Source organism: Balaenoptera musculus, chromosome 15 (assembly GCF_009873245.2).
Source record: "Balaenoptera musculus isolate JJ_BM4_2016_0621 chromosome 15, mBalMus1.pri.v3, whole genome shotgun sequence".
NCBI lineage: Eukaryota > Metazoa > Chordata > Mammalia > Artiodactyla > Balaenopteridae > Balaenoptera > Balaenoptera musculus.
In genome coordinates, this window is record NC_045799.1 from 31,044,587 (window position 1) to 31,071,140 (window position 26,554).

The window sequence follows — 26,554 nt, forward strand, 5'->3', positions numbered from 1 at the left end:
AGCTGAACCCCAGGAGCTGTGCGAACAAAGAAGAGAAAGGGAAATCTCTCCCAGCAGCCTCAGGAGCAGCGGATTAAATTTCCACAATCAACTTGATGTACCCTGCATCTCTGGAATACCTGAATAGACAATGAGTTATCCCAAAATTGAGGCAATGGATTTTGGGAGCAACTGTAGACTTGGGGTTTGCTTTCTGCATCTAATCTCTTTCTGGATTTATATTTATCTTAGTTTAGTATTTAGCCTTTATTATCACTGGTAGATTTGTTTATTGATTTGGTTACTCTCTTCCTTTTTTTAATATATACAGATATATATATATATATTTTTTCCTTTTTCTCTTTTAGTGAGTTTGTATGTGTATTCTTCTTTGTGTGATCTTGTCTGTATAGCTTTGCTTTTACCATTTGTCCTAGGGTTCTGTCTGTCTGTTTTTATTCTGTAGAGTTTTTAGCACTTGTTATCATTGGTAGATTTGTTTTTCGGTTTGGTTGCTCTTTTCTTTCTTATTACTTTTTAATTTTTTAAAATTATTTTTTAATTTTAATAATGCTGTTTTATTTTATTTTATTATTACCTTTCCCTCCATCCTTCCTTCCTTCTTCCTTCCTCCCTCCCTCCCTCCCTCCCTTCCTTCCTTTCTTTCTTCCTTTCTTTGTCTCCATTTCTTCTGAGCTGTGTGGCTGACAGGGTCTTCGTGCTCCAGCCAGGTGTCAGGCTTGTGCCTCTGAGTTGGGAGAACCAAGTTCAGGACATTGGTCCAACAGAGACCTCCTGGCTCCATGTAATATCAAATGGCAAAAGCTCTCCCAGAGATCTCCATCTCAACGCTAAGACCCAGCTCCACTCAATGACCAGCAAGCTACAGTGCTGGACACCCGATGCCGAACAACTAGCAAGACAGGAACACAACCCCACCCATTAGCAGAGAGGCTGCCTAAAATCATAATAAGGTCACAAACACCACAGGACACACCACTGGACGTGGACCTGCCCACCAGAAAGACAAGATCTAGCCTCAACCACCAGAACACAGGCACCAGTCTCCTCCACCAGAAAGCCTACACAACTCACTGAAACAACCTTAGTCACTGGGGGCAGACACCAAAAACAACGGGAACTAAGAACATGCAGGCTGCGAAAAGGAGACCCCAAACACAGTAAGGTAAGAAAAATGAGAAGACAGAGAAACACACAGCAGTGGAAGGAGCAAGGTAAAAACCCACCAGACCAAACAAATGAAAAGGAAATAGGCAGTCTACCTGAAAAAGAATTCAGAGTAATGATAGTAAAGATGATCCAAAATCTTGGAAATAGAATGGAGAAAATACAAGAAATGATTAACAAGGACCTAGAAGAACTAAAGAGCAAACAATGATGAACAACACAATAAATGAAATTAAAAATTCTGTAGAAGGAATCAATAGCAGAATACCTGAGGCAGAAGAACGGATAAGTGACCTGGAAGATAAAATAGTGAAAATAACTACTGCAGAGCAGAATAAAGAAAAAAGAATGAAAAGAACTGAGGAGTCTCAGAGACCTCTGGGACAACATTAAACACACCAACATTCGAATTATAGGGGTCCCAGAAGAAGAAGAGAAAAAGAAAGGGACTGAGAAAATATTTGAAGAGATTATAGTTGAAAACATCCCTAATATGGTAAAGGAAATAGTCAATCAAGTCCAGGAAGTGCAGAGAGTCCCATACAGGATAAATCCAAGGAGAAACACGCCAAGACACATATTAATCAAACTATCAAAAATTAAATACAAAGAAAAAATATTAAAAGCAGCAAGAGAAAAGCAACAAATAACATACAAGGGAATCCCCAAAAGGTTAACAGCTGATCTTGCAGCACAAACTCTGCAAGCCAGAAGGGGGTGGCAGGACATATTTAAAGTGATGAAAGGGAAAAACCTCCAACCAAGATTACTCTACACAGCAAGGATCTCATTCAGATTCGACAGAGAAATTAAAACCTTTATAGACAAGCAAAAGCTAAGAGAATTCAGCACCATCAAGCCAGCTTTAAAACAAATGCTAAAGGAACTTCTTTAGGCAGGAAACTCAAGAGAAGGAAAAGACCTACAATAACAAACCCAAAACAATTAAAATGGTAATAGGAACATACATATCGATAACTACCTTAAATGTAAATGGATTAAGCGCTCCAACGAAAAGACACAGACTGGCTGAATGGATACAAAAACAAGACCTGTATATATGCTGTCTACAAGAGACCCACTTCAGACCTAAAGACACATACAGACTGAAAGTGAGGGGATGGAAAAAGATATTCAATGCAAAAGGAAATCAAAAGAAAGCTGGAGTAGCAATACTCATATCAGATAAAATAGATATTAAAATAAAGAATGTTGCAAGAGAGAAGGAAGGACAGTACATAATGATCAAGGGATCAATCCAAGAAGAAGATACAACAATTATAAAAATACTAGCAAACGGAATCCAACAGCACATTAAAAGGATCATACACCATGATCAAGTGGGATTTATCCCAGGAATGCAAGGATTCTTCAATATATGCAAATCAATCAATGTGATAAATCATATTAACAAATTGAATAAACACCATATGATCATCTCAACAGATGCAGAAAAAGCTTTTCACAAAATTTAACACCCATTTATGATAAAAACCCTCCAGAAAGTGGGCATAGAGGGAACATACCTGAACATAATAAAGGCCATATATGACAAACCCACAGCCAACATCATTCTCAATGGTGAAAAACTGAAACCATTTCCTCTAAGATCAGGAACAAGACAGGGTTGTCCACTCTCACCACTATTATTCAACATAGTTTTGGAAGTTTTAGCCACAGCAATCAGAGAAGAAGAAGAAACAAAAGGAATCCAAATTTGAAAAGAAGAAGTAAAGCTGTCACTGTTTGCAGATGACATGATACTAGACATAGAGAATCCTAAAGATACTAACAGAAAACTACAAGAGCTAATCAATGAATTTGGTAAAGTAGCAGGATACAAAATTAATGCACAGAAATCTCTTGCATTCCTATACACTAATGATGAAAAATCTGAAAGAGAAATTAAGGAAACACTGCCATTTACCACTGCAACAAAAAGAATAAAATACCTAGCTTTTGTCTACCTAAGGAGACAAAAGACCTGTATGCAGAAAACTATAAGACACTGATGAAAGAAATTAAAGATGATACAGATTGAGAGATATACCATGTTCTTGGACTGGAAGAATCAACATTGTGAAAATGACTATACTACCCAAAGCAATCTACAGATTCAAGGCAATCCCTATCCAACTAACCGCCAATGGCATTTTTCACAGAACTAGAACAAAAAATTTCAGTTTGTATGAAAACACAAAAGACCCTGAATAGCCAAAGCCATCTTGAAAAAGAAAAACGGAGCTGGAGGAATCAGGCTCCCAGACCTCAGACTATACTACAAAGCTACAGTAATCAAGACAGTATGGTACTGGCACAAAAACAGAAATATAGATCAATGGAACAGGATAGAATGGCCAGAGATAAACCCACGCACATATGGTCACCTTATTTTTGATAAAGGAGGCAAGAATATACAATGGAGAAAAGACAGCTTCTTCAATAAGTGGTGCTGTGAAAACTGGACAGCTATATGTAAAAGAATGAAATTAGAACACTCTCTAACACCATACACAAAAATAAACTCAAAATGGATTCAAGACCTAAATGTAAGGCCAGACACTATCAAACTCTTAGAGGAGAACATAGGCAGAACAGTCTATGACATAAATCACAGCAAGATCCTTTCTGACCCACCTCCTAGAGAAATGGAAATAAAAACAAAAATAAACAAATGGGACCTAATGAAACTTAAAAGCTTTTGCACAGCAAAGGAAAACCTAAACAAGACGAAAAGACAACCCTCAGAATGGGAGAAAATATTTGCAAATGAAGCAACTGACAAAGGATTAATCTCCAAAATTTCAAAGCAGCTCATGTAGCTCAATATAAAAAAAAAACCCAATCCAAAAATGGGCAGAAGACCTAAATAGACATTTCTCCAAAGAAGATATACAGATTGCCAACAAACACATGAAAGGATGCTCAGCATCACTAATCATTAGAGAAATGCAAATCAAAACTACAATGAGGTATCACCTCACATTAGTGAGAATGGCCATCATCAAAAAAATCTACAAACAATAAATGCTGGAGAGGGTGTTGATTAAAGGGAACCCTCTTGCACTGTTGGTGGGAATGTAAATTGATACAGCCACTATGGAGAACAGCATGGAGGTTCCTTAGAAAACTAAAAATAGAACTACCATACGACCCAGCAATCCCACTACTGGCATATACCCTGAAAACCATAATTGAAAAGGAGTCACGTACCACAATGTTCATTGCAACTCTATGTACAATAGCCAGGACATGGAAGCAACCTAAGTGCCCATTGACAGATGAATGGATAAAGAAAATGTGGCACATATATACAATGGAATATTACTCAGCCATAAAAAGAAACGAAATTGAGTTATTTATAGTGAGGTGGAGGGACCTAGAGTCTGTCATACAGAGTGAAGTAAGTCAGAAAGAGAAAAACAAACACCGTATGCTAACACATATATATGCAATCTAAAAAAAAAAAAGGTTCTGAAGAACCTAGGGGCAGGACAGGAATAAAGACGCAGACGTAGAGAATGGACTTGAGGACACGGGGAGGGGGATGGGTAAGCTTGGGGAAGTGAGAGAGTGGCATGGACATATATACACTACCAAATGTAAAACAGATAGCTAGTGGGAAGCAACCGCATAGCACGGGGAGATCAACTCGGTGTTTGTGACCACCTAGAGAGGTGGGATAGGGAGGGTGGGAGGGAGACGCAAGAAGGAGGAGATATGGGCATGTATGTATATGTACAGCTGATTCACTTTGTTATAAAGCAGACACTAACACAGCATTGTGAAACAATTATACTCCAACAAAGATAAAAGAAAAAAAAACACACAAAAAAATAATGGAGTCCGTCAGTGTCACGCGGAGAGGAAGTCTCCGCTGCCGCCACCGCCACCGCCGGACCCCAGGCCCCCACGACCCCACCTGCCGCGTCGCCATGGCCTGCCAGCCGCGAAGTCCCCCGGGTGCGGGAGCCGCCACGACAGCGACGACAGCCTGCCGCCAGCCGCGAGATGGACGCAAGTGCATGGCCGAGGGGAGGCGCCGGAAGTCCAAGGATGCTGAGGGCCCCGCGAGGCCGCTGGGCGACCGCAGACCCGATAGCTTTACCACTCCCGAAGGCCCTAAGCCCCGTTCTAGATGTTCAGACTGGGCAAGTGCAGTCGAAGAAGATGAAATGAGGACTAGAGTTAACAACGAAATTGCAAGATATAAAAGGGAACTCCTCATAAATGACTCTGGAAGAGAGAGAAAATCATCATCAGGAAGTTCAGATTCGAAGGAGTCTATGTCAACATTGCCAGCTGACTTGGAGACCGATGAAAGTGTCCTGATGAGGAGACAGAAGCAGATCAGCTATGGGAAGAACACCATCGCCTATGATCGCTATATTAAAGAAGTCCCAAGGCACCTTTGACAGCCTGGCATTCATCCCAAAACCTCCAACAAATTCAAGTATAGTCCACGATCGTGGGACCAGCAGATCAAACTCTGGAAGGTGGCTCTGCATTTTTGGGATCCTCCAGCGGAAGAAGGATGTGATTTGCAAGAAATACATCCTGTTGACCTCGGGGAGATGGAGATGGAATCCACGGAGAGCAGCTCTGAGTCCCAGACGAGCTCTCAGGATAACTTCGACATGTACTGTGGCACATCCATGAAAGTTAGAAACGTGGACTGTCCGGCAGAGGACGAGTTTGACTTGAAAGCCTGTTTAACTGAACCCTTGAAACTGACTTCAGTTTCATGACTTCTCAGCCATGAGCTAACTGGCGCCACCTGGAGGCCACTGGGAGCAGCGCTGCCTCCCCAGGTGGGAGGTGGCCGGCCAAGCATGCATCCTGCGTTTGTAACTGGAGGTTTCTGTTAATAGTGTACAGCCTCATGGTGAATTGTTGTTCTTGCCTTATTTTCTTAAGAAACGTTAATTTTATGTATAGGGAGTGTATTCTGCGTGTTTTAAACTGTAAATGGAACTAAATCCGAGGAAAATTGAACTCGAAGCAATCTTGCAACAATCTTAATTGCTTAATCTCCTGCACCCTTGAAGTCAACCTGACAAGTGTACCGTAACTGGATTTCCACAAGTATTTTAGACATTAAATTACTACTTGTCAGATGGCTGGTTTGGGCTTAAGCATATGTTCACTGTGCTTTCTTTACTGGTATCTGACCGAGTGTTCTCATAATCAGATACCTTTAATATCTTTATGGAAAGGGTTAGGGTTTGGGCCGTTTGTCAATATGTCAAGATTGGTTTTTTTCCTCATACAGAGCACTGAATAGTAAGATATTAAATTGAGCTGGTAAATTAATGGGGTTTATGTAAGTTATACAGTCTTAATTTGGTATTTGTAAATAGCACTAAGTAGGCCTTCTACCTATACTGTTTCCAAGAGTTAAGAAAGCAGAAGGATTTAGAAAGAACATTTTTTTTAACAATCAGTTAATTTACCATGTAAAATTGCTGTGAATGATAATGTGTACAGATTTTCTGTTCAAATATTCAATTGTAAACTTCTTGTTAAGACTGTTGTGTTTCTATTGCTTTTGTATGGAATGACATTGCAAAAATAAAAAGGACCTTCTTTAACTAAATGTTGCCAAAAAAAAAAAAAAATTTAAAAAATAGAAAAACCCTTTAATGCAGGTTAGCCAATCCAAAAAAAAAAACCCTTCCTTATTATCAAAGGTTGTAATTAAAATTTTAATTACGATTTTATTGTGTTTTTCATCTCAACTGTATAACAGAAACTCTGAGATGACAGAATCTGTGATGTTTTGATCATTATGGCATTCCCAGCATCTAGGATGTGCTGAGAATACATTTATTAAATGAAAGATTAAGTAATAACATAAACTTACCAAGTATGTACACGATCAAATGAAAACTTCTCTCAAAAAACACATTTCAAACAAATATCGTATATTAACACATATATGTGGAATCTAGAAAAATGGTATGGATGAACCTGTTTGCAGGGCAGAAAGAGACACAGAAGAAGAGTACAAACGTATGGACACCAAGGGGGGAAAGCAGGGGTGGTGGTGGTGGTGGGATGAATTGGGAGATTGGGATTGACATATATACACTAATATGTATAAAATAGATAACTAATAAGAACCTGCTGTATAAAAAATAAATAAATAAAATTCAAAAAAAAAAACCCCAAAACCACATTTCAGTGCCTTATAATATTGTCCCAAATGCCGTGTTCTTGAGGCTCTGCAGAAGCCTTCTTGCAATAATCTAGAAGTTTCAGTTTCCGGTATCTTCCCATTCCCTTTTTTGTTCTTATTAGCTTTTTTGAGATATAATTTATGTACCTATAATTCATTTTCAGTGTACCTTATTTTAAGTGTAATTCAATGATTTTTAGTAAATTTGAGTTGTGCAATCATCACCATAATCCACTTCCAGATCATTTTTATCATCCCCAAAAGGAAACTGTACTCATTAGGTGTCATTCCCTATTCCAACCCCCAGCCCAAGGCAACTATTAATCCACTTCGTCTCTAAAGATTTGCCTTTTCTGGACATTTTATGTAAATGGAATCACAATATATGGTATTTTGTGTCTGGCTTCTTTCATTTAGCATAATGTCTTCAGTATTCATCCACATTATAGCCTATATTAGTACTTTGTTTCCTTTTATTGACAAATAGTATCTTTTATTGACAAATAGTATTCCATTTTACGGATAACCTGTATTTTCTTTATTCACTTACCAGTTGACTGGACACTTGGATTGTTTCCATTTTTTGGCTATTATAAATAATAAAGTTATAATAATGCTCAGCTGCTATGAACATTCATGTGAAACATTTTGTGTGGACATATTTTTTCACTTCTCTTGGGTATATAACTAGGAGTGAAGTTGCTGGGTCATATGGTAACTTAATGTTTAACCTTTTGAGGAACTGCCAGACTGTTTTCTAAAGTGGCTGCACAATTTTACTATCTCAGAGGCAGTGTATGAGGGTTTGAATTTCTCCACATCCTCCCCAAACTTGTTATCTTTTTGATTTCAGCCATCCTAGTCAATGTGAAGTGGTACCTCACTGTAGTTTTTAATTTGCATTTCATTAATGATTAGTGATACTGAGCATCTTTTCATGTGCATACTGGCCATTTGCATATGATTTTCAGAAATATCCGAATCCTTTGCCCAATTTTATTTAATTAAAAAAAATATTTTATTTATTTATTTAGTCATTTTTGGCTGCGTCGGGTCTTAGTTGTGGCATGCAGGATCTTTTATTGTGGCACGCGGGCTCTTCATTCTGGTGCGTGGGCTCAAGAGCGCGTGGGTTCTGTAGTTTGAGGCACCGCAGGTTTTCTAGTTGAGGTGCGCGGGCTTAGTTGCCCCGTGGCATGTGGGATCTTAGTTCCCCGACCAGGGAATTGAACCCGTATCCCCTGCATTGGAAGGTGGATTCTTTACCACTGGACCACCAGGGAATTCCCTGCCCAATTTTACTTTTCTTATTTTTTTTGAATTTTTGAATTTTATTTTATTTATATGTTTATACAGCAGGTTCTTATTAGTTATCTATTTTATATATACTAGTGTATATATGTCAATCCCAATCTTCCAATTCATCCAACCACCACCATCCCCCCCAGCCACTTTCCCCCTTTGGTGTCCCTACGTTTGTTCTCTACATCTGTGTCTCTATTTCTGCCCTGCAAACCGGTTCATCTGTACCATTTTTCTAGGTTCCACATATACGTGTTAATATACGATATTTGTTTTTCTCTTTCTGACTTACTTCACTCTGTATGACAGTCTTTAGATCCATCCACGTCTCTACAAATGACCCAATTTCGTTCCTTTTTATGGCTGAGTAATATTCCATTGTACATATGTACCACATCTTCTTTATCCATTCGTCTGTCGATGGGCATTTAGGTTGCTTCCATGACCTGGCTATTGTAAATAGTGCTGCAATAAACATTGGGTGCATGTATCTTTTTGAATTATGGTTTTCTCCAGGTATATGCCCAGTAGTGGGATTGCTGGGTCATATGGTAATTCTATTTTTAGTTCTTTAAGGAACCTCCATAGTGTTCTCCATAGTGGCTGTATCAATTTACATTCCCACCAACAGGGCAAGAGGGTTCCCTTTCATCCACACCCTCTCCAGCATTTGTTGTTTGTAGATTTTCTGATGATGCCCATTCTAACTGGTGTGAGGTGATACCTCATTGTAGTTTTGATTTGCATTTCTCTAATAATTAGTGATGTTGAGCCGCTTTTCATGTGCTTCTTGGCCATCTGTATGTCTTCTTTGGAGAAATGTCTATTTAGGTCTTCTGCCCATTTTTGGATTGGGTTGTTTGTGTTTTTAATATTGAGCTGCATGAGCTGTTTATATATTTTGGAGATTAATCCTTTGTCCATTGATTCGTTTGCAAATATTTTCTCCCATTCTGAGGGCTATCTTTTTGTCTTGTTTGTAGTTTCCTTTGCTTGGCAAAGTTTAAGTTTAAGTTTCATTAGGTCCCATTTGTTTTTTGTTTTTATTTCCATTACTCTAGGAGGTGTATCAAAAAAGATCTTGCTGTGATTTATGTCAAAGAGTGTTCTTTCTATGTTTTCCTCTAAGAGTTTTATAGTGTCTGGCCTTACATTTAGGTCTTTAAATGTAAAAAATGTAAAAAATAAACTCCATTTTGAGTTTATTTTTGTGTATGGTGTTAGGGAGTGTTCTAATTTCATTCTTTTACATGTAGCTGTCCACTTTTTCCAGCACCACTTATTGAAGAGACCGTTTTTAATCCATTGTATGTCCTTGCCTCCTTTGTCATAGATTAGTTGACCACAGGTGCTTTCTATTCTGTTCCATTGATCTATATTTCTGTTTTTGTGCCAGTACCATATTGTCTTGATTAGTGTAGCTTTGTAATATAGTCTGAAGTCAGGGAGTCTGATTCCTCCAGCTCCGTTTTTCTCCCTCAAGACTGCTTTGGCTATTTGGGGTCTTTTGTGCCTCCATACAAATTTTAAGATTTTTTTGTTCTAGTTCTGTAAAAAATGCCACTGGTAATTTGATAGGGAATGCATTGAATCTGTAGATTGCTTTGGGTAGTACAGCCATTTTCACAATATTGATTCTTCCAATCCAAGAACATGGTATATCTCTCCATCTGTTTGGTTCATCTTTGATCTCTTTCATCAATGTCCTATAGTTTTCTGAGTACAGGTCTTTTACCTCCTAGGTATTCTATTCTTTTTTGGTGCAGTGGTGAATGGGATTGTTTCCTTAATTTCTCTTTCTGATCTTTCATTGTTAGTGTATAGGAATGCAAGAGATTTCTGTGCATTAATTCTGTATCCTGCAACTTTACCAAATTCATTGATTAGCTCTAGTAGTTTTCTGGTGGCATCTTTAGGATTCTCTATGTATAGTATCATGTCATCTTCAAACAGTGACAGTTTTACTTCTTCTTTTCCAATTTGTATTCCTTTTATTTCTTTTTCTTCTCTGATTGCCGTGGCTAAGACTTCCAAAACTATGCCAAATAATAGTGGCGAGAGTGGACATCCTTGTATTGTTCCTGATCTTAGAGGAAACACTTTCAGTTTTTCACCATTGAGAATGATGTTTGCTGTGGGTTTGTCGTATATGGCCTTTATTATGTTGAGGTAGGTTCCCTCTATGCCCACTTTCTGGAGAGTTTTTATCATAAATGGGTGTTGAATTTTGTCAAAAGCTTTTTCTGCATCTATTGAGAGGATCACATGGTTTTTATTCTTCATTTTGTTAATATGGTGTATCACATTGATTGATTTGCATATATTGAAGAATCCTTGCATCCCTGGGATAAATCCCACTTGATCATGGTGTATGATCCTTTTAATGTGTTGTTGGATTCTGTTTGCTAGTATTTTGTTGAGGATTTTTGCATCTATGTTCATCAGTGATATTGGCCTGTAGTTTTCTTTCTTTGTGACATCTTTGTCTGGTTTTGGTATCAGGGTGATGGTGGCCTCATAGAATTAGTTTGGGAGTGTTCCTTCCTCTGCAATTTTTTGGAAGTGTTTGAGAAAGATGGGTGTTAGCTCTTCTCTAAATGTTTGATAGAATTCACCTATGAAGCCATCTGGTCCTGGACTTTTGTTTGTTGGACATTTTTAATCACAGTTTCAATTTCATTACTTGTAATTGGTCTGTTCATATTTTCTATTTCTTCCTGGTTCAGTCTTGGAAGGTTATACCTTTCTATGAATTTGTCAATTTCTTCCAGGTTGTCCATTTTATTGGCATAGAGTTGCTTGTAGTAGTCTCTTATGATGCTTTGTATTTCTGTGGTGTCCGTTGTAACGTCTCCTTTTTCATTTCTAATTGTATTGATATGAGTTCTCTTTCTTGATGAGTCTGGCTAAAGGTTTATCAATCTTGTTTATCTTCTCAAAGAACCAGCTTTTAGTTTTATTGATCTTTCTTATTGTTTTCTTTGTTTCTATTTCATTTATTTCTGCTCTGATCTTTATGATTTCTTTCCTTCTACTAACTTTGGATTTTGTTTGTTCTTCTTTTTCTAGTTCCTTTCAGTGTAAGGTTAGATTGTTTATTTGAGATTTTTCTTGTTTCTTGAGGTAGGATTGTATTGCTGTAAACTTCCCTCTTAGAACTGCTTTTGCTGCATCCCATAGGTTTTCGATCGTCGTGTTTTCATTGTCATTTGTCTCTAGGTATTTTTTGATTTCCTCTTTGATTTCTTCAGTGATCTTTTGGTTATTTAGTAACGTATTGTTTAGCCTCCATGTGTTTGTGTTTTTTATGTTTTTTTCCCTGTTGATTTCTAATCTCATAGCATTGTGGTCAGAAAAGATGCTTGATATGATTTCAATTTTCTAAAATTTACTGAGGCTTGATTTGTGACCCAAAATGTGATCAATCCTGGAAAATGTTCCATGTGCACTTGAGAAGAAAGTGTAATCTGTTGTTTTTGGATGGAATGTCCTATAAATGTCAATTAAATCTATCTGGTGTATTGTGTCATTTAAAGCTTGTGTTTCCTTATTAATTTTCTGTCTGGATGATCTGCCCATTGGTGTAAGTGAGGTGTTAAAGTCCCCCACTATTATTGTGTTACTGTCAATTTCCTCTTTTATAGCTGTTAGCATTTGCCTTATGTATTGAGGTGTTCCTATGTTGGGTGCATGAATATTTACAATTGTTATATCTTCTTCTTGGATTGATCCCTTGATGATTATGTAGTGTCCTTCTTTGTCTCTTGTAATAGTCTTTATTTTAAAGTCTATTTTGTCTGATATGAGAATTGCTACTCCAGCTTTCTTTTGATTTCCATTTGCATCGAATATCTTTTTCCATCCCCTCACTTTCAGTCTGTATGTGTCCCTAGGTCTCAAGTGGGTCTCTTGCAGACAGCATATATACTGGTCTTGCTTTTGTATCCATTCAGTCAGTCTATGTCTTTTGGTTGGAGTATTTAATCCATTTACATTTAAGGTAGTTATCAATATGTATGTTCCTATGACCATTTTCTTAATTGTTATGGGTTTGTTTTTGTAGGTCCTTTTCTTCTCTTGTTTTTCCCACTTAGAGAAGTTCCTTTAGCATTTGTTGTAGAGCTGGATTGGTGGTGCTGAATTCTGTTAGCTTTTGCTTGTCTGTAAAGCTTTTGATTTCTCCATCGAATCTGAATGACATCCTTGCCAGGTAGAGTAATCTTGGTTGTAGGTTCTTCCCTTCCATCACTTTAAATATATTGTGCCACTCCCTTCTGGCTTGTAGAGTTTCCGCTGAGAAATCAGCTGTTAACCTTGTGGGAGTTCCCTTGTATGTTATATGTCATTTTTCCCTTGTTGCTTTCAATAATTTCTCTGTCTTTAACTTTTGTCAATTTGATTACTATGTGTCTCGGCGTGCTTCTCCTTTGGTTTATCCTGCCTGGAACTCTCTGCGCTTCCTGGACTTGGGTGGCTATTTCCTCTCCCATGTTAGGGAAGTTTTTGACTATAATCTATTCAAATATCTTCTTGGGTCCTTTCTCTCACTCTTCCCCTTTCTGGGACACCTATAATGAGAATGTTGTTGCATTTAATGTTGTCCCAGAGTTCTCTTAGGCTGTCTTCATTTCTTTTCGTTCTTTTTTCTTTATTCTGTTCTGTGGTAGTGAATTCCACCATTTTGTCTTCCAGGTCACTTATCCGTTCTTCTGCCTCAGGTATTCTGTTACTGATTCCTTCTAGTGTATTTTTCATTTCAGTTATTGTGTTGTTCATCTCTGTTTGTTCTTTAATTCTTCTAGGTCTTTGTTAAACATTTCTTGCATCCTCTCAATCTTTGCCTCCATTCTTTTTCCGAGGTCCTGGATCATCTTCACTATCATTATTCTGAATTCTTTTTCTGGAAGGTTGCCTATCTCCACTTCATTTAGTTGTTTTTCTGGGGTTTTATCTTGTTCCTTCATCTGGTACAAAGTCCTCTGCCTTTTCATTTTGTCTATCTTTCTGTGAATGTGGTTTTCCTTCCACAGGCTGTAGAATTGTAGTTCTTGCTTCTGCTGTCTGCCCTCTGGTGGATGAGGCCATCTAAGAGGCTTGTGCAAGCTTCCTGATAGGAGGGACTGGTGGTGGGTAGAGCTGGGTGTTGCTCTGGTGGGCAGAGCTCAGTAAAACTTTAATCTGCTTGTCTGCTGATGGATGGGTCTGGGTTCCCTCCCAGTTGGTTGTTTGGCCTGAGGCGACCCAGCACTGGAGGCTACCCGTGTCTTTCGTGGGGTTAATGGCAGACTCTGGGAGGGCTCATGACAAGGAGTACCTCCCAGAACTTCTGCTGCCAAGGTCCTTGTCCCCACAGTGAGCCACAGCCACCCCCTGCCTCTGCAGGAGACCCTCCAACACTAGCAGGTAGGTGTGGTTCGGTCTCCTATGGAGTCACTGCTCCTTCCCCTGGGTCCTGATGTGCACACTACTTTATGTGTGCCCTCCAAGAGTGGAGTCTCTGTTTCCCCCAGTCCTGTCAAAGTCCTACAATCAAATCCCAGTAGCCTTCAAAGTCTGATTCTCTAGGAATTCCTCCTCCCGTTGCTGGATCCCTAGGTTGGGAAGCCTGATGTGGGGCTCAAAACCTTCACTCCAGTGGGTGGACTTCTGTGGTATAAGTGTACTCCAGTTTGTGAGTCACCTACCCAGCAGTAATGGGATTTGATTTTATTGTGACTGCACCGCTCCTACTGTCTCATTGCGGCTTCTCCTTTGTCTTTGGATGTGGGGTATCTTTTTTGGTGAGTTCCAATGTCTTCCTGTCAATGACTGTTCAGCAGTTAGTTGTGATTCCAGTGCTCTCGCAAGAGTGAGCACATGTCCTTCTACTCCGCCATCCTGACCCTCCCTGCCCAATTTTAAACTGGGTTATTTGTTTTGTTTTCTTTTTCCTTTTTTTTAAAAAAATATAATATTTATTTATTTTTGGCTGTGTTGAATTTTTGTTGCTGCGCATGGGCCTTCTCTAGTTGTGGTGAGTGCTAGTTACTCTTCGTTGCAGTGCACAGGGTTCTCATTGTGGTGCACGGGCTTCTCATTGCAGTGGTTTCTCTTGTTGCAGAGGATGGGCTCTAGGCATGTGGGTGTCAGTAGTTGTGGCACGCAGGGTCAGCAGCTGTGGCTCATGGGCTTAGGTGCTCCGTGGCATGTGGGATTTTCCCAGACCAGGGATTGAACCCATGTTCCCTGCATTGGCAGGTGGATTCTTTTTTTTTTTTTTTTTAAGGTTTTTTCCTTTGTGATGAGAACTCTTTTTTTTTTTTAATTTTTATTTATTTATTTATTTATTTATGGCTGTGTTGGGTCTTTCTTTCTGTGTGAGGGCTTTCTCTAGTTGTGGCAAGTGGGGGCCACTCTTCATCGCGGTGCGCGGGCCTCTCACTATCGCAGGCTTTCCTGTTGCGGAGCACAGGCTGCAGACGCGCAGGCTCAGTAATTGTGGCTCACATGCCCAGCCGCTCCGCGGCATGTGGGATCTTCCCAGACCAGGGCTCGAACCCGTGTCCCCTACATTGGCAGGCAGATTCTCAACCACTGCGCCACCAGGGAAGCCCTGACAGGTGGATTCTTAACCACTGCACCACCAGGGAAGTCCCTATTTGTTTTCTTTTTTTTTCTTTAAGGATTTTAAAGAATAAATTTATTTATTTTATTTATTTTTGGCTGCACTGAGTCTTCATAGCTGCGCAGTCTTTCTCTAGTTGTGGCGAGCAGGGGCTACTCTTTGTTGTGGTGCATGGTTTTCTCATTGCAGTGGCTTCTCTTGTTGCAGAGCATGTGCTCTAGGCAGGCGGGCTTCAGTATTTGTGGCATGCAGTCTCAGTAGTTGTGGCTCACGGGTTCTAGAGCGCAGGCTCAGTAGTTGTGGCGCATGGGCTTAGTTGCTCTGTGGCATGTGGGATCTTCCCAGACCAGGGCTCAAACCCGTGTCCCCTGCATTGGCAGGTGGATTCTTAACCGCTGTGCCACCAGGGAAGCCCTCCCTGTTTGTTTTCTTATTATTAAGTATTAAACATTCTTTATATATTCTGCATACATGTGCTTTATTAGATGTATAATTTGCAAATCTCTTCTCCCAGTTTTAGGCTTGTCTTTTCACTTTAATGGTATCTTTTGAAGCATAAAAGTTTTTAATTTTGATGAAGTTCATCTTATCAATTTTGTCTTTATTGCTTGTACTTTTGGTGCTGTATCTAAGAAATGTTTGTCTAACTCAAGGTCATAAAGATTTACTTGTATGTTTTCTTTTAAGAGCTTTATAGTTTTAGCTATGTAATCTTTAGCTCTATGATCTATTTTGAGTTAATTTATGTATATCAAGCAAGACAAAGGTTCATCTCTCCACCCTGATTAGTATTATCTACTGGAAGAGGTTGTCGGTCACTTTACATTAAGCACACCATTGTGAACTTTAGTCTAATTCAACAAGGCAGGACTTCCCTGGTGGTGCAGTGGTTAAGAATCCTCCTGCCAGCACAGGGGACACGGGTTCAAGCCCTGGTCCAGGAAGGTCCCACATGCTGCAGAGCAACTAAGTCCGTGTGCCACAACTACTGAGCCTGCGCTCTAGAGCCCGTGAGCCACAACTATTGAAGCCCACATGCCTACAGCCCGTGCTCCACAACAAGAGAAGCCACCGCAATGAGAAGCCTGCGGACCGCAACGAAGAGCAATCCCCACTCACTGCAACTAGTGAAAGCCCATGTGCAGCAATGAAGACCCAACGCAGCCAAAAATAAAATAAAATAAATTAAAAAAAAGAAATATAAATGCTTCTAAATATGAAAAATAAGTGAGAATTTAGTTGACAACTTCTAAAAACAAAAAACAAAAAACTAATTCAAGAAGGCACTGTGTGCCAGGTCTGTAGTAAAGAAAGGAATAAGAAAAATGTGTTCAGAGAAGGGGAGAAGTTCATCATTTTGCATAGCTTAATAGAAAATCAAATGACCACAAATGTAAGAATTTATTTCTGGACTCTGGATTCTGTTTCACTGAGCTATATGTCTATCTTTTTTTTTTTAATTTGGTTGCACAGGGTCTTAGTTGTGGCAGGCAGGCTCCTTAGTTGTGGCAGGTGGGCTCCTTAGCTGTGGCATACAAACTCTTAGTTGCGGCATGCATGTGGGATCTAGTTCCCTGACCAGGGACGAAGCTGGGCCCCCTGCATTGGGAGCTCAGAGTCCCAACCACTGTGCCACCAGGGAAGTCCCTCATTGAGCTATATGTCTATCTTTATGCCAGTATCACACTGTCTTGATTATGATAACTTTATAGTAAGTTTTAAGATCAAGAAGTGTTAAGTCCTCCAACTTTGTTCTTTTTCATATTGTTTTGGCTTTTTTGGGTCTTTGTCATTTCTTATAAATCTTAGGATCAGCTTGCTAATTTCTGCAAAAGATCCAACTGGGATTTTTGAAGGAGATTGCTTTGAATCTATAGATAAATTTGGGAAGAACTGCCACGTTAATAATGTTATCATCAAATCCATGAATATGGAATTTCCATTTATTTAGATAATCTTTAAGATTTACAGCAATGTTTTATAGTTTTCAGTGTACACGTCTTGAACGTTTTTGTTAAATGTATTCCAAGGTTTTTATTCTCTTTAATGCTATCGTGAATGAAATTATTTTCTAAATTTGTTTTGGATTGTCCATTGCTAATATATAGAAATAAAATTGATTTTTTGGTATAATGATCCTGTATCCTGTGACCTTGCTGAATTCATTTATTAGTTCTAGTTTGTGTGTATGTGTGTGTGTGAATTCCTTGGCATTCTCTACATGCAGAATCATTTCATCTGTAAAGAAAGACAGCTTTACGTCTTCCTTTCTAATCTGAATGCGTTTTATTTTTCTTTCCTGACTATATTGGTTAGAACCTCCAGTGCAATGTTGAAAAGAGGTGGTGAATGCAGATATCCTTGCCTTGTTCCCAATCTTAGAGAGAAAGTGTCTAGGCTTTCACCATTAATTATGATGTTAGCTATAAGTTTTTATACAGTAGTTTCATGTAGAAGATTCTTCTATTCTTAGTTTGTTGAGAGTTTTTAATCATAACAGTGAGTCTATTATGTTAATTGGTTTTCTGATGTTAAACTAACCTTGTATAGGTATAAACCTCACTTGGTCAGAATCATTTTTATATGTTCCTAGGATCAGTTTATTAATATTTTGCAGACGATTTAAAAAAAATAAATCTATTTATTTATTTATTTTTGGCTGCGTTGGGTCTTCGTTGCGGTGCATGGGCTTCTCATTGTGGTGGCTTCTCTTATTGCAGAGCATGGGCTCTAGGCACGCACTCTTCAGTAGTTGTGCTCAGTAGTTGTAGCTTGTGGGCTCTAGAGCACAGGCTCAGTAGTTGTGGTGCACAGGCTTAATTGCTCCACGGCATGTGGGATCTTCCCGGAATAGGGCTCAAACCTGTGTCCCCTGCACTGACAGGCAGACTCTTAACCACTGCACCACCAGCATAGTCCCTGCAGATGATTTTTGAAGCTACAGCCATAAGGGATATTGGTCTGTTGGCATGAAGTTGTTCATAGCTCAGGGGTTAGTAAAGTATGACCCATAGCCTATTTTCACATGGCCCCCAAACTAGGAATGGTTTTTAATTTTAAAAGGTGTGTTAAAAAGCAAACAAACAAGACTATATGACAGAAACTATATGTGGCCCTCAAAGCCTAAAATATTTACTATCTGGCCCTTTATAGAAAAAAAAAATTGCCCACTCCTGGTCTAGCTAAAGGCTTCTCAATTTTGTTGTTCTTTTCAAAGAACCACCTTTTGATTTCATTGATTTTCTTTCCTCTACGGTTTTTCTGTTTTGTATTTCACTGATTCCTACTCTAATTTTTATTATATCCAGGCTCTACTTGCTTTGGGTTTAGTTTGCTCTTCTTTTTCTAGTTTCTTATAGTGGAAGCTTAGGTTATTGATTTGAATTATTTACTCTTGTCTAATACAGGTATTTACAGCTATAAATGTCCCTCTCATTTCTGCTTTAACTATGTTCCATTAATTTTTTATAATCATCAATGATCTAATTTTTTGAGCAATGATTTAATGAAAGTAATTTATTAAAGAACAAATTTATAAAAAGTCTAGTAGCAAATGATTATTACAAAAGTGATATCTTTGATTATAAATTTCAAAATTTTGGTGTACCACAACTTCTTAAGAGCATATACCCTGCATATGCTGAAAAATTTTGAGGTGAAATTTACATAACATAAAATTAACCATTTTAAAGTGAGCAAATTCAGTGACATTTACTGCCTTCACAATGTTGTGAAACCACCAACTTTACCTAAGTCCAAAACATTTCATTACTCTAAGTTCAATAAAATCCTGTACCCATGAAGCAGTTACTCCCTAAATCTTCCCTCTCCACAGCCCTGGTAACTGCCAAACTACTTTCTATTACTATGGATTTATCTATTCTGTATATCTCATATACACGGAATCATACAATATAGGACACTTTGTATCTGGGTTTTTTCACTTAGCATAATGTTCTTGAGGATCACATCCATGTTGTAGTGCATATCAGTACTTTTTTATGGCTGAATATATTCCATTATCTGTATATATCACAATTTAAAAATATTAATTTTAATTACTATTTTATATTGGAATACAGTTGATTTACAATGTTGTGTTATTTGCAGGTGTACAGCAAAGTGATTCAGTTATATATATACACATATCTATTCTTTTTCAGATTATTTTCCCATATAGGTTATTACAGAATATTGAGTAGAGTTCCCTGTGCTATACAGTAGATCCTGTTGATTATCTATTTTATATATAGTAGTGTGTATATGTTAATCCCAAACTCCTAATTTATCCCTCCCCCTCATTTTTCCCCTTTGCTAACCATAAGTTTGTTTTTGAAACCTGTGAGTCTGTTTTGTAAATGAGTCCATTTGTATCATTTTTTTTTAGATTCCATATACGAGTGATGTCATAGGATATTTGTCTGTCTCTGTCTGACTTACTTCCCTTAGTATGATAATTTCTAAGTCCATCCATGTTGCTGCAAATGGCATTTTTCATTCTTTTTTACGGCTGAGTAATATTCCATTGTATATATGTACCACATCTTCTTTATCCATTCCTCTGTTGATGGACATGTAGGTTGCTTCCATGTCTTGGCTATTGTAAAAGGTGTTGCAATGAACATTGGGGTGCATGTATCTATTCGAATTATGTTTTTCTCCAGGTATATGCCCAGGAGTGGGACTACTGGATGATATGTTAGCTCTATTTTTAGTTTTTTAAGGAACCTCCATACTGTTCTCCATAGTGGTTGTACGAATTTACATTGCCACCAACAGTGTAGGAGGGTTCTCTTTTCTCCACACCCTCTCCAGCATTTATCGTTTTCAGATTTTTTGATGATGGCCATTCTGACTGGTGTGAGGTGATACCTCACTGTAGTTTTGACTTGCATTTCTCTAATAATTAGTGATGTTGAGTATTTTTTCATGTGCTTTTTGGCCATCTGTATGTTTTCTTTGGAGAAATGTCTATTTAGATCTGTCCATTTTTTGATTGGGTTGTTTTTTTGATATTGAGCTGCATGAGCTGTTTGTATATTTTGGAGATTAATCCCTTGTTGGTCACTTTGCAAATATTTTCTCCCATTCTGTAGGTTGTCTTTTTGTTTTGTTTATGGTTTCCTTTGCTGTGCAAAAGCTTTTAAGTATCATTAGGTCCCACTTGTTTATTTTTGTTTTTACTTTCATTACTCTAGGAGGTGGATCCAAAAATATATTGTTGCTATTTATGTCAAAGAGTGTTCTGCCTATGTTTTCCTCTAAGAGTTTTATAGTGTCTGGCCTTACATTTAGGTCTTTAATACAGTCTGAGTTTATTTTTGTGCATGGTGTTAGGGAGTGTTCTAATTTCACTCTTTTACATATAGCTGTCCAGTTTTCCCAGCACCACTTATTGAAGAGACTGTCTTTTTTCCATTGTATGTTCTTGCCTTCTTTGTTGTAGATTAATTGACCATAGATGCGTGGGTTTATTTCTGGACTTTTATCCTGTTCCATTGATCTATATTTCTGTTTTTTGTGCTAGAACCATACTGTTTTGATGACTGTAGCTTTGTAGTATAGTCTGAAGTCAGGGAGCCTGATTACTCCAGCTCCGTTTTTCTTTCTCAGGATTGCTTTGGCTATTCAGGGTCTTTTGTGTTTACGTATAAATTAAAAAATTTTTTGTTCTAATTCTGTGAAAAATGCCATTGGTAAAGAAAATATTTTCAAGAGGCCAAAAAGATATTCAATAAAGAACAAATAAGTGACTTACTTCTTTTTTAAAAAATTTTATTTTTGGCTGCAGTGGGTCTTCATTGCTGCGTGTGGGCTTTCTCTAGGTGTGGCAAGCAGGGGCTGCTCTTTGTTGCGGGGCGCAGGCTTCTCATTGCGGTGGCTTGTCTTGTTGCAGAGCATGGGCTCTAGGTACGTGGCCTTCAGTAGTTATGGCACACAGGCTTAGTAGTTGTGGCTTGAGGGCTCTAGAGTGCAGGCTCAGTAGTTGTGGCGCATGGGCTTAGGTGTTCTGTGGCATGTGGGATCTTCCCGGACCAGGGATCAAACCCATGTCCCCTGCATCGGCAGGTGGATTCTTAACCACTGCGCCACCAGGGAAGTCCCTAAGTAACTTAGTTCTAACTTGCCAAAAACTTTCTTTTTTTAATGAACTAGTTAGAGAAAAAAAATTATAAGCAACATGATTAAGCTGTGAGGAGCTGCTTGGACCTTACGACTTTTAGTTCTGACTTGTATGACACTGGAAGACTTGCTAGAACAAAGCTTTTGGTGTAAAGAAAAGTGAGGTGATCAAGAAAAGTGAGCTATCACACCATAGTCAACATCCCCCGTTGTTGTTGCATTTAATTATTTCAAAAAGTAGAAGACAACTGCATAAAACAAGAATCATTAAAACGTATCACTGTGCTTGTAGCATATAATGATGTAATCTAAATGAAAATAATATCACAAAAATAAGGGGAGAGAATGGAGCTATATCAGATCAAGGAAATAATACCAGACGGTAACTTGAATCCACAGGGAGAATAGAGTACTGGTAACAATAAATACGTGGGTGAATATAAAAGATTCTATAAATATATTTTCTCCTTTCTTAATTATCTTTTAAAGATATAAAATTGTATAATGCAATAATTGTGATGCTGTATCATTGGGCTTATAAGATATATGACACATAATATATATGAAAATAGTATCACAAAAGAGTGGGGAAGGAATGGAACTATGCTGGAGCAAAACTCTTTCTGTATTTTACTGGAGTTAAATTAATATTACTCTGAAGTATATTGTGATAAGATACATATTGTAATCCCTAGAATAATCACTAAGAAAAAAAAATATGTAGTTTAAAAATCAACAAAGCTCTCCTGGGCATTTATCCCAGAGGAACAAAAACTTAACATTCACACAAAAACCTGTACCCAAATGTGCATAGTAGCTTTTTGGTAACAGCCCAGAACTGGAAACAACGTACTTCAGCAGATGAATAGATAAATAAACTGGTACACACATAACCTTGGAATACTACTCAGCAGTAAAAAGGAACAAACTATTGATATATGCAGCATCCAGGATGAATCTCCAGAGAATTATGCTGAGTAAAAAAAGCTAACTCCAAAAAGTTATATACTTCATGATTCCATTTATATATCATTTTTGAAATGACAACAGTTTAGACATGGAGGACAGACTGGTCATCACCAGAGGTTAGGTAATGTGCAGCTATAAGAGGGTAACACTAGGGGTCCTCGTGGTATTGGAACTCTTCAGTATCTTGTCTGCGGTGGTAGATAAACACACATGCACACATACACAAATGAGTGAAACTGGGGAAATCTGAGGAAGATTGGTCATATCAACATCCATCCCTTGTCTGTGATATGTTATAGTAACATAAATATAGCTAACATATAGTTTTGATTTTGTATGGTAAAATGTTAGTTACTATTGTGGAAAAGTTGGCAAAGTATACAAGTGATTTCTGTATTATTTCTAACAAATGCCTATGAATCTACAATTATCTCAATAAAATATCAGTTAAGAAAAAATGTTTCAAAATTCAAAAAAGGAATTAAAATGGAAAATATCCATTTAATACAAAAAAGTCAGAAAAAGGACACGAAACACACAGGAAACAAATGGCAAATAGCACATAAATCAAGCATAGTAATAATAACATTGAATGTGAATAGATTGCTCCAATTAAAGGCAGACATTGGCTGAATGGATTAAAAAAACCCAAAAAACAAAAAACAAGCTTTGTGGGTTTGTTTTGTAATCAAGAAACACACTATATTCAAAGACATAGGATGATGTAAAAGATACATCTTGCAAAGAATATGCATAAGAGACCTACAGTGGGACTTCCCTGGTGGCACAGTGGCTATGAATCCGCCTGCCAATGCAGGGGACACGGGTTCGGGTCCTGTTCTGGGAAGATCACACATGCCGTGGAGCAACTAAGCCCATGTGCCACAACTACTGAGCCTGCGCTCTAGAGCCCACGAGCCACAACTACTGAGTCTGTGTGCCACAACTACTGAAGCCTGCATGCCTAGAGCCTGTGCTCTGCAACAAGAGAAGCCACCGCAGTGAGAAGTCTGTGCACCCCAATGAAGAGTAGCCCCTGCTCGTTGCAACTAGAGAAAGCCCATGCTCAGCAACAAAGTCCCAATACAGCCAAAAATAAATAAATAAATTTATATTAAAAAAAAAAAAGAGAGAGCTAGAGTGGCTATGCCAGTATCAGACAAAATATACTTTAAGACAAAAAAATTTTTACTAGAGACAAAGTAAGATGTTTTACAATAAAACGGTCAATTCATCAGGAAGATATGTCAACCTAACAGCTGATCCCCAAAATACATAAGGCAAAACTGACAAAATTAAAGGGGAAAATAGATAATTCAACAATAATAGCTGAAAACTTCAATATCTCACTCATAATAATGGGTAGAACAATTACACCAAAAATCACCAACGATAACGTAAGAGTTAAATAACGCTATCGACCAACGTGACCTGACACTTAAAGAACATTCTACCTAATGAGCAGAATACACATTCTTCTTAAGCACAATTGGAACAGTCATAGACCTTATGGTAGGCCAGAGGTTGGTAAAAAAGTTTCTTAAAGGACCACATAGTAAATATTTTAGGCTTGTTGCCTATACAGTCTCTGTCACAGCTACTCAACTCTGCTATTTTAACTCAAAAGCAGCCACAGACAACACTTTAATGAATGGGTATGACTGTGTCCCACTAAACTCTTATTTACAAAATCAAGCAGGCCGTGCATAGTTTGGCAACCCCTGTGCTAGGTCATAAAACAAGTTTCAATAAATTTAAAAGGATTGAAACTCAACAAAGTATGTCCTCTGACCATGATGGATTTAAATTAGAAGTCATCAAAAGGAGGAAATTTGGGATACCCACAAATATTTGGCAAGTAAACATTGCATTTGTAAGCAGCCTATATGTTGAAGGAGAAAACAAAAGGAAAATTAGAAAACATTTTGAGCTGGATGAAAATAAAAATACAACAAACCAAAATAATGGGATGACTGACTGCCCAAAGCAATCTGCAGGTTCAGCACAATCACTATCAAAATTCCAAGCATAATTTTGCAGAAATGGAAAAGCAGTCCTCAAATTCTTAGGGAATTGCAAGTGGCCCTGAATAGCCAAAACAATTCTGAAAAAGTAGAACAGAGTTGGAAGACTTACACTCTTCCCAATTTCAAAACTTACTACAAAGCTACAGTAGTTAAAACTCTGTGGTATTCACATAAGACAGACATATAGATCAATGGAATGGACTTGAGAATCCAGAAGTAAACCCCAAACATCTAGGACCAGTTGATTTTTGACAAGAACATGAAGACCATTCAATGGGGAAAAAATAGTCTAACAAATGGTACTGGAACAACTGGATATTCACATACAAACGAATAAAGTTGGACCCCCTTCCTCATATCCTGTACAAAAGTTAACTCAAAATCAACTAATGACCTAAACAGAAAAGCTAAAACTAGAAAACTCTTAAAAGAAAACTTAGAGGTAAATATCCATGACCTTGGATTTGGCAATGGATTCTTAGATTTGACATCAAAAGCATGAGCCACAAAAGAAAAAAAGCAAAAAAAAGATAAATTAGACTTCATCAGAATTTAACATTTTTGTGCATGAAAGGACATTAACAAGAAAGTGAAAATACAAACTACAAAATGGGAGAAAATGTTTGTAAATCATATATCTTATAAGGGTTTAGTATCCAGATTACATAAAGAACTTTTGCAACTTAACAACAAGAAGACAGCCCAGTTTAAAAATGGGCAAAGGTCTTAAATAGCTGTTTCTCCAAACAAGATATACAAATGAAATAAGCACATAAAAGGATGCTCCACATCGTTAGTCATTAGAGAATTGCAAACCAAAACCATAATGAAATACCACTTCACACCCACAAGGATGGGTATTTTGAAAACAGCACAGAAAATTACAAGCATTAGTGAAGATACGAAGAAATCTGAACCCTCGTGCATTGCTGGTAGGAATGTAAAATGGTATAGCCTCTGTGGAAAACATTTTGGTGGTTCCTCAAGAAGTTAAACATAGAATTATCATATGGCCCAGCAGTTCCACTCCTAGGAATATACCCAAAAGAACTGAAAACAGGTACTCAAGCAAATCTTTGTACATGAATGTTCTTAATGGCACTATTCACAATAACCAAAATATGGAAAGAACCCAAATGTCCATCAGTGGATGAATGGATAAAGAAATTGTGGTACACCATGACAGTTTTCACAGAATTAGAACAAATGATCCAAAAATTTATATGGAACCATAAAAGACCCAGAATTGCCTGAGAAAAAAGAATAAAGCAGGAAGCATAACCCTCCCAGACTTCAGACAACAGTACAAAGCTACAGTAATCAAAACAGCATGGTATTGGCACAAAAACAGACATATGGATCAAAGGAACAGAATAGAGAGCCCAGAAATAAACCCACACACCTATGGTCAATTAATCTTTGACAAAGGAGACAAGAATATACAATGGGAAAAAGACAATCTCTTCAGCAAGTGCTGGTGGGAAAGTTGGACAGCTGCATGTAAATCAATGAAGTTAGAACACACCCTCATGCCATACACAAAAGTAAACTCAAAACGGCCTAAAGACTTAAATATAAGACATGACACCATAAAACTCCTAGAAGAGAACATAGGCAAAACATTCTCTGACATAAACTGTATCAATGTTTTCTTAGGTCAGTCTCCCAAGGTAATAGAAATAAAAGCAAAAATAAACAAATGGGGGGACTTCCCTGGTGGTGCAGTGGTTAAGACTCCACGCTCCCAATGCAGGCAGCCTGGGTTCGATCCTTGGTCAGGGAGCTAGATCCCACATGCATGCTGCAACTAAGAGTTTGCATGCCACAACTAAGGAGCCCACCTGCCACAACTAAGACCTGGCACAACCAAATAAATAAATAAATATTAAACAAACAAAAACAAATGGGACCTAATCAAACTTACAAGCTTTTGCACAGCAAAGGAAACCATGAACAAAATGTAGACAACCTATGGACTGGGAGAAAATATTTGCAAATAATGAGACTGACAAGGGCTTAATTTCCAAAATATACAAAGAGCTCATGCAACTCAACAACAACAAAATACCAAACAACCCAAATGAAAAATGGGCAGAAGGCCTAAACAGACATTTATCCAAAGAAGACACACAGATGGCCAACAAGGCACATGAAAAGATGCTCATCACTGCTAATTATTAGAGA

At 38.0% G+C, this 26,554-nt stretch overlaps 1 protein-coding gene and 1 pseudogene across 1 annotated transcript in view; one reads left to right on the forward strand and one right to left on the reverse strand.

Moving 5' to 3' along the window:
- Window positions 1–26,554, reverse strand: part of RNF24 (ring finger protein 24) — a 134,846-nt gene that overhangs the window by 53,725 nt on the left and 54,567 nt on the right. The gene's annotated exons all lie outside the window — the stretch shown is intronic.
- LOC118881553 lies at window positions 5,103–5,915 on the forward strand (annotated as a pseudogene).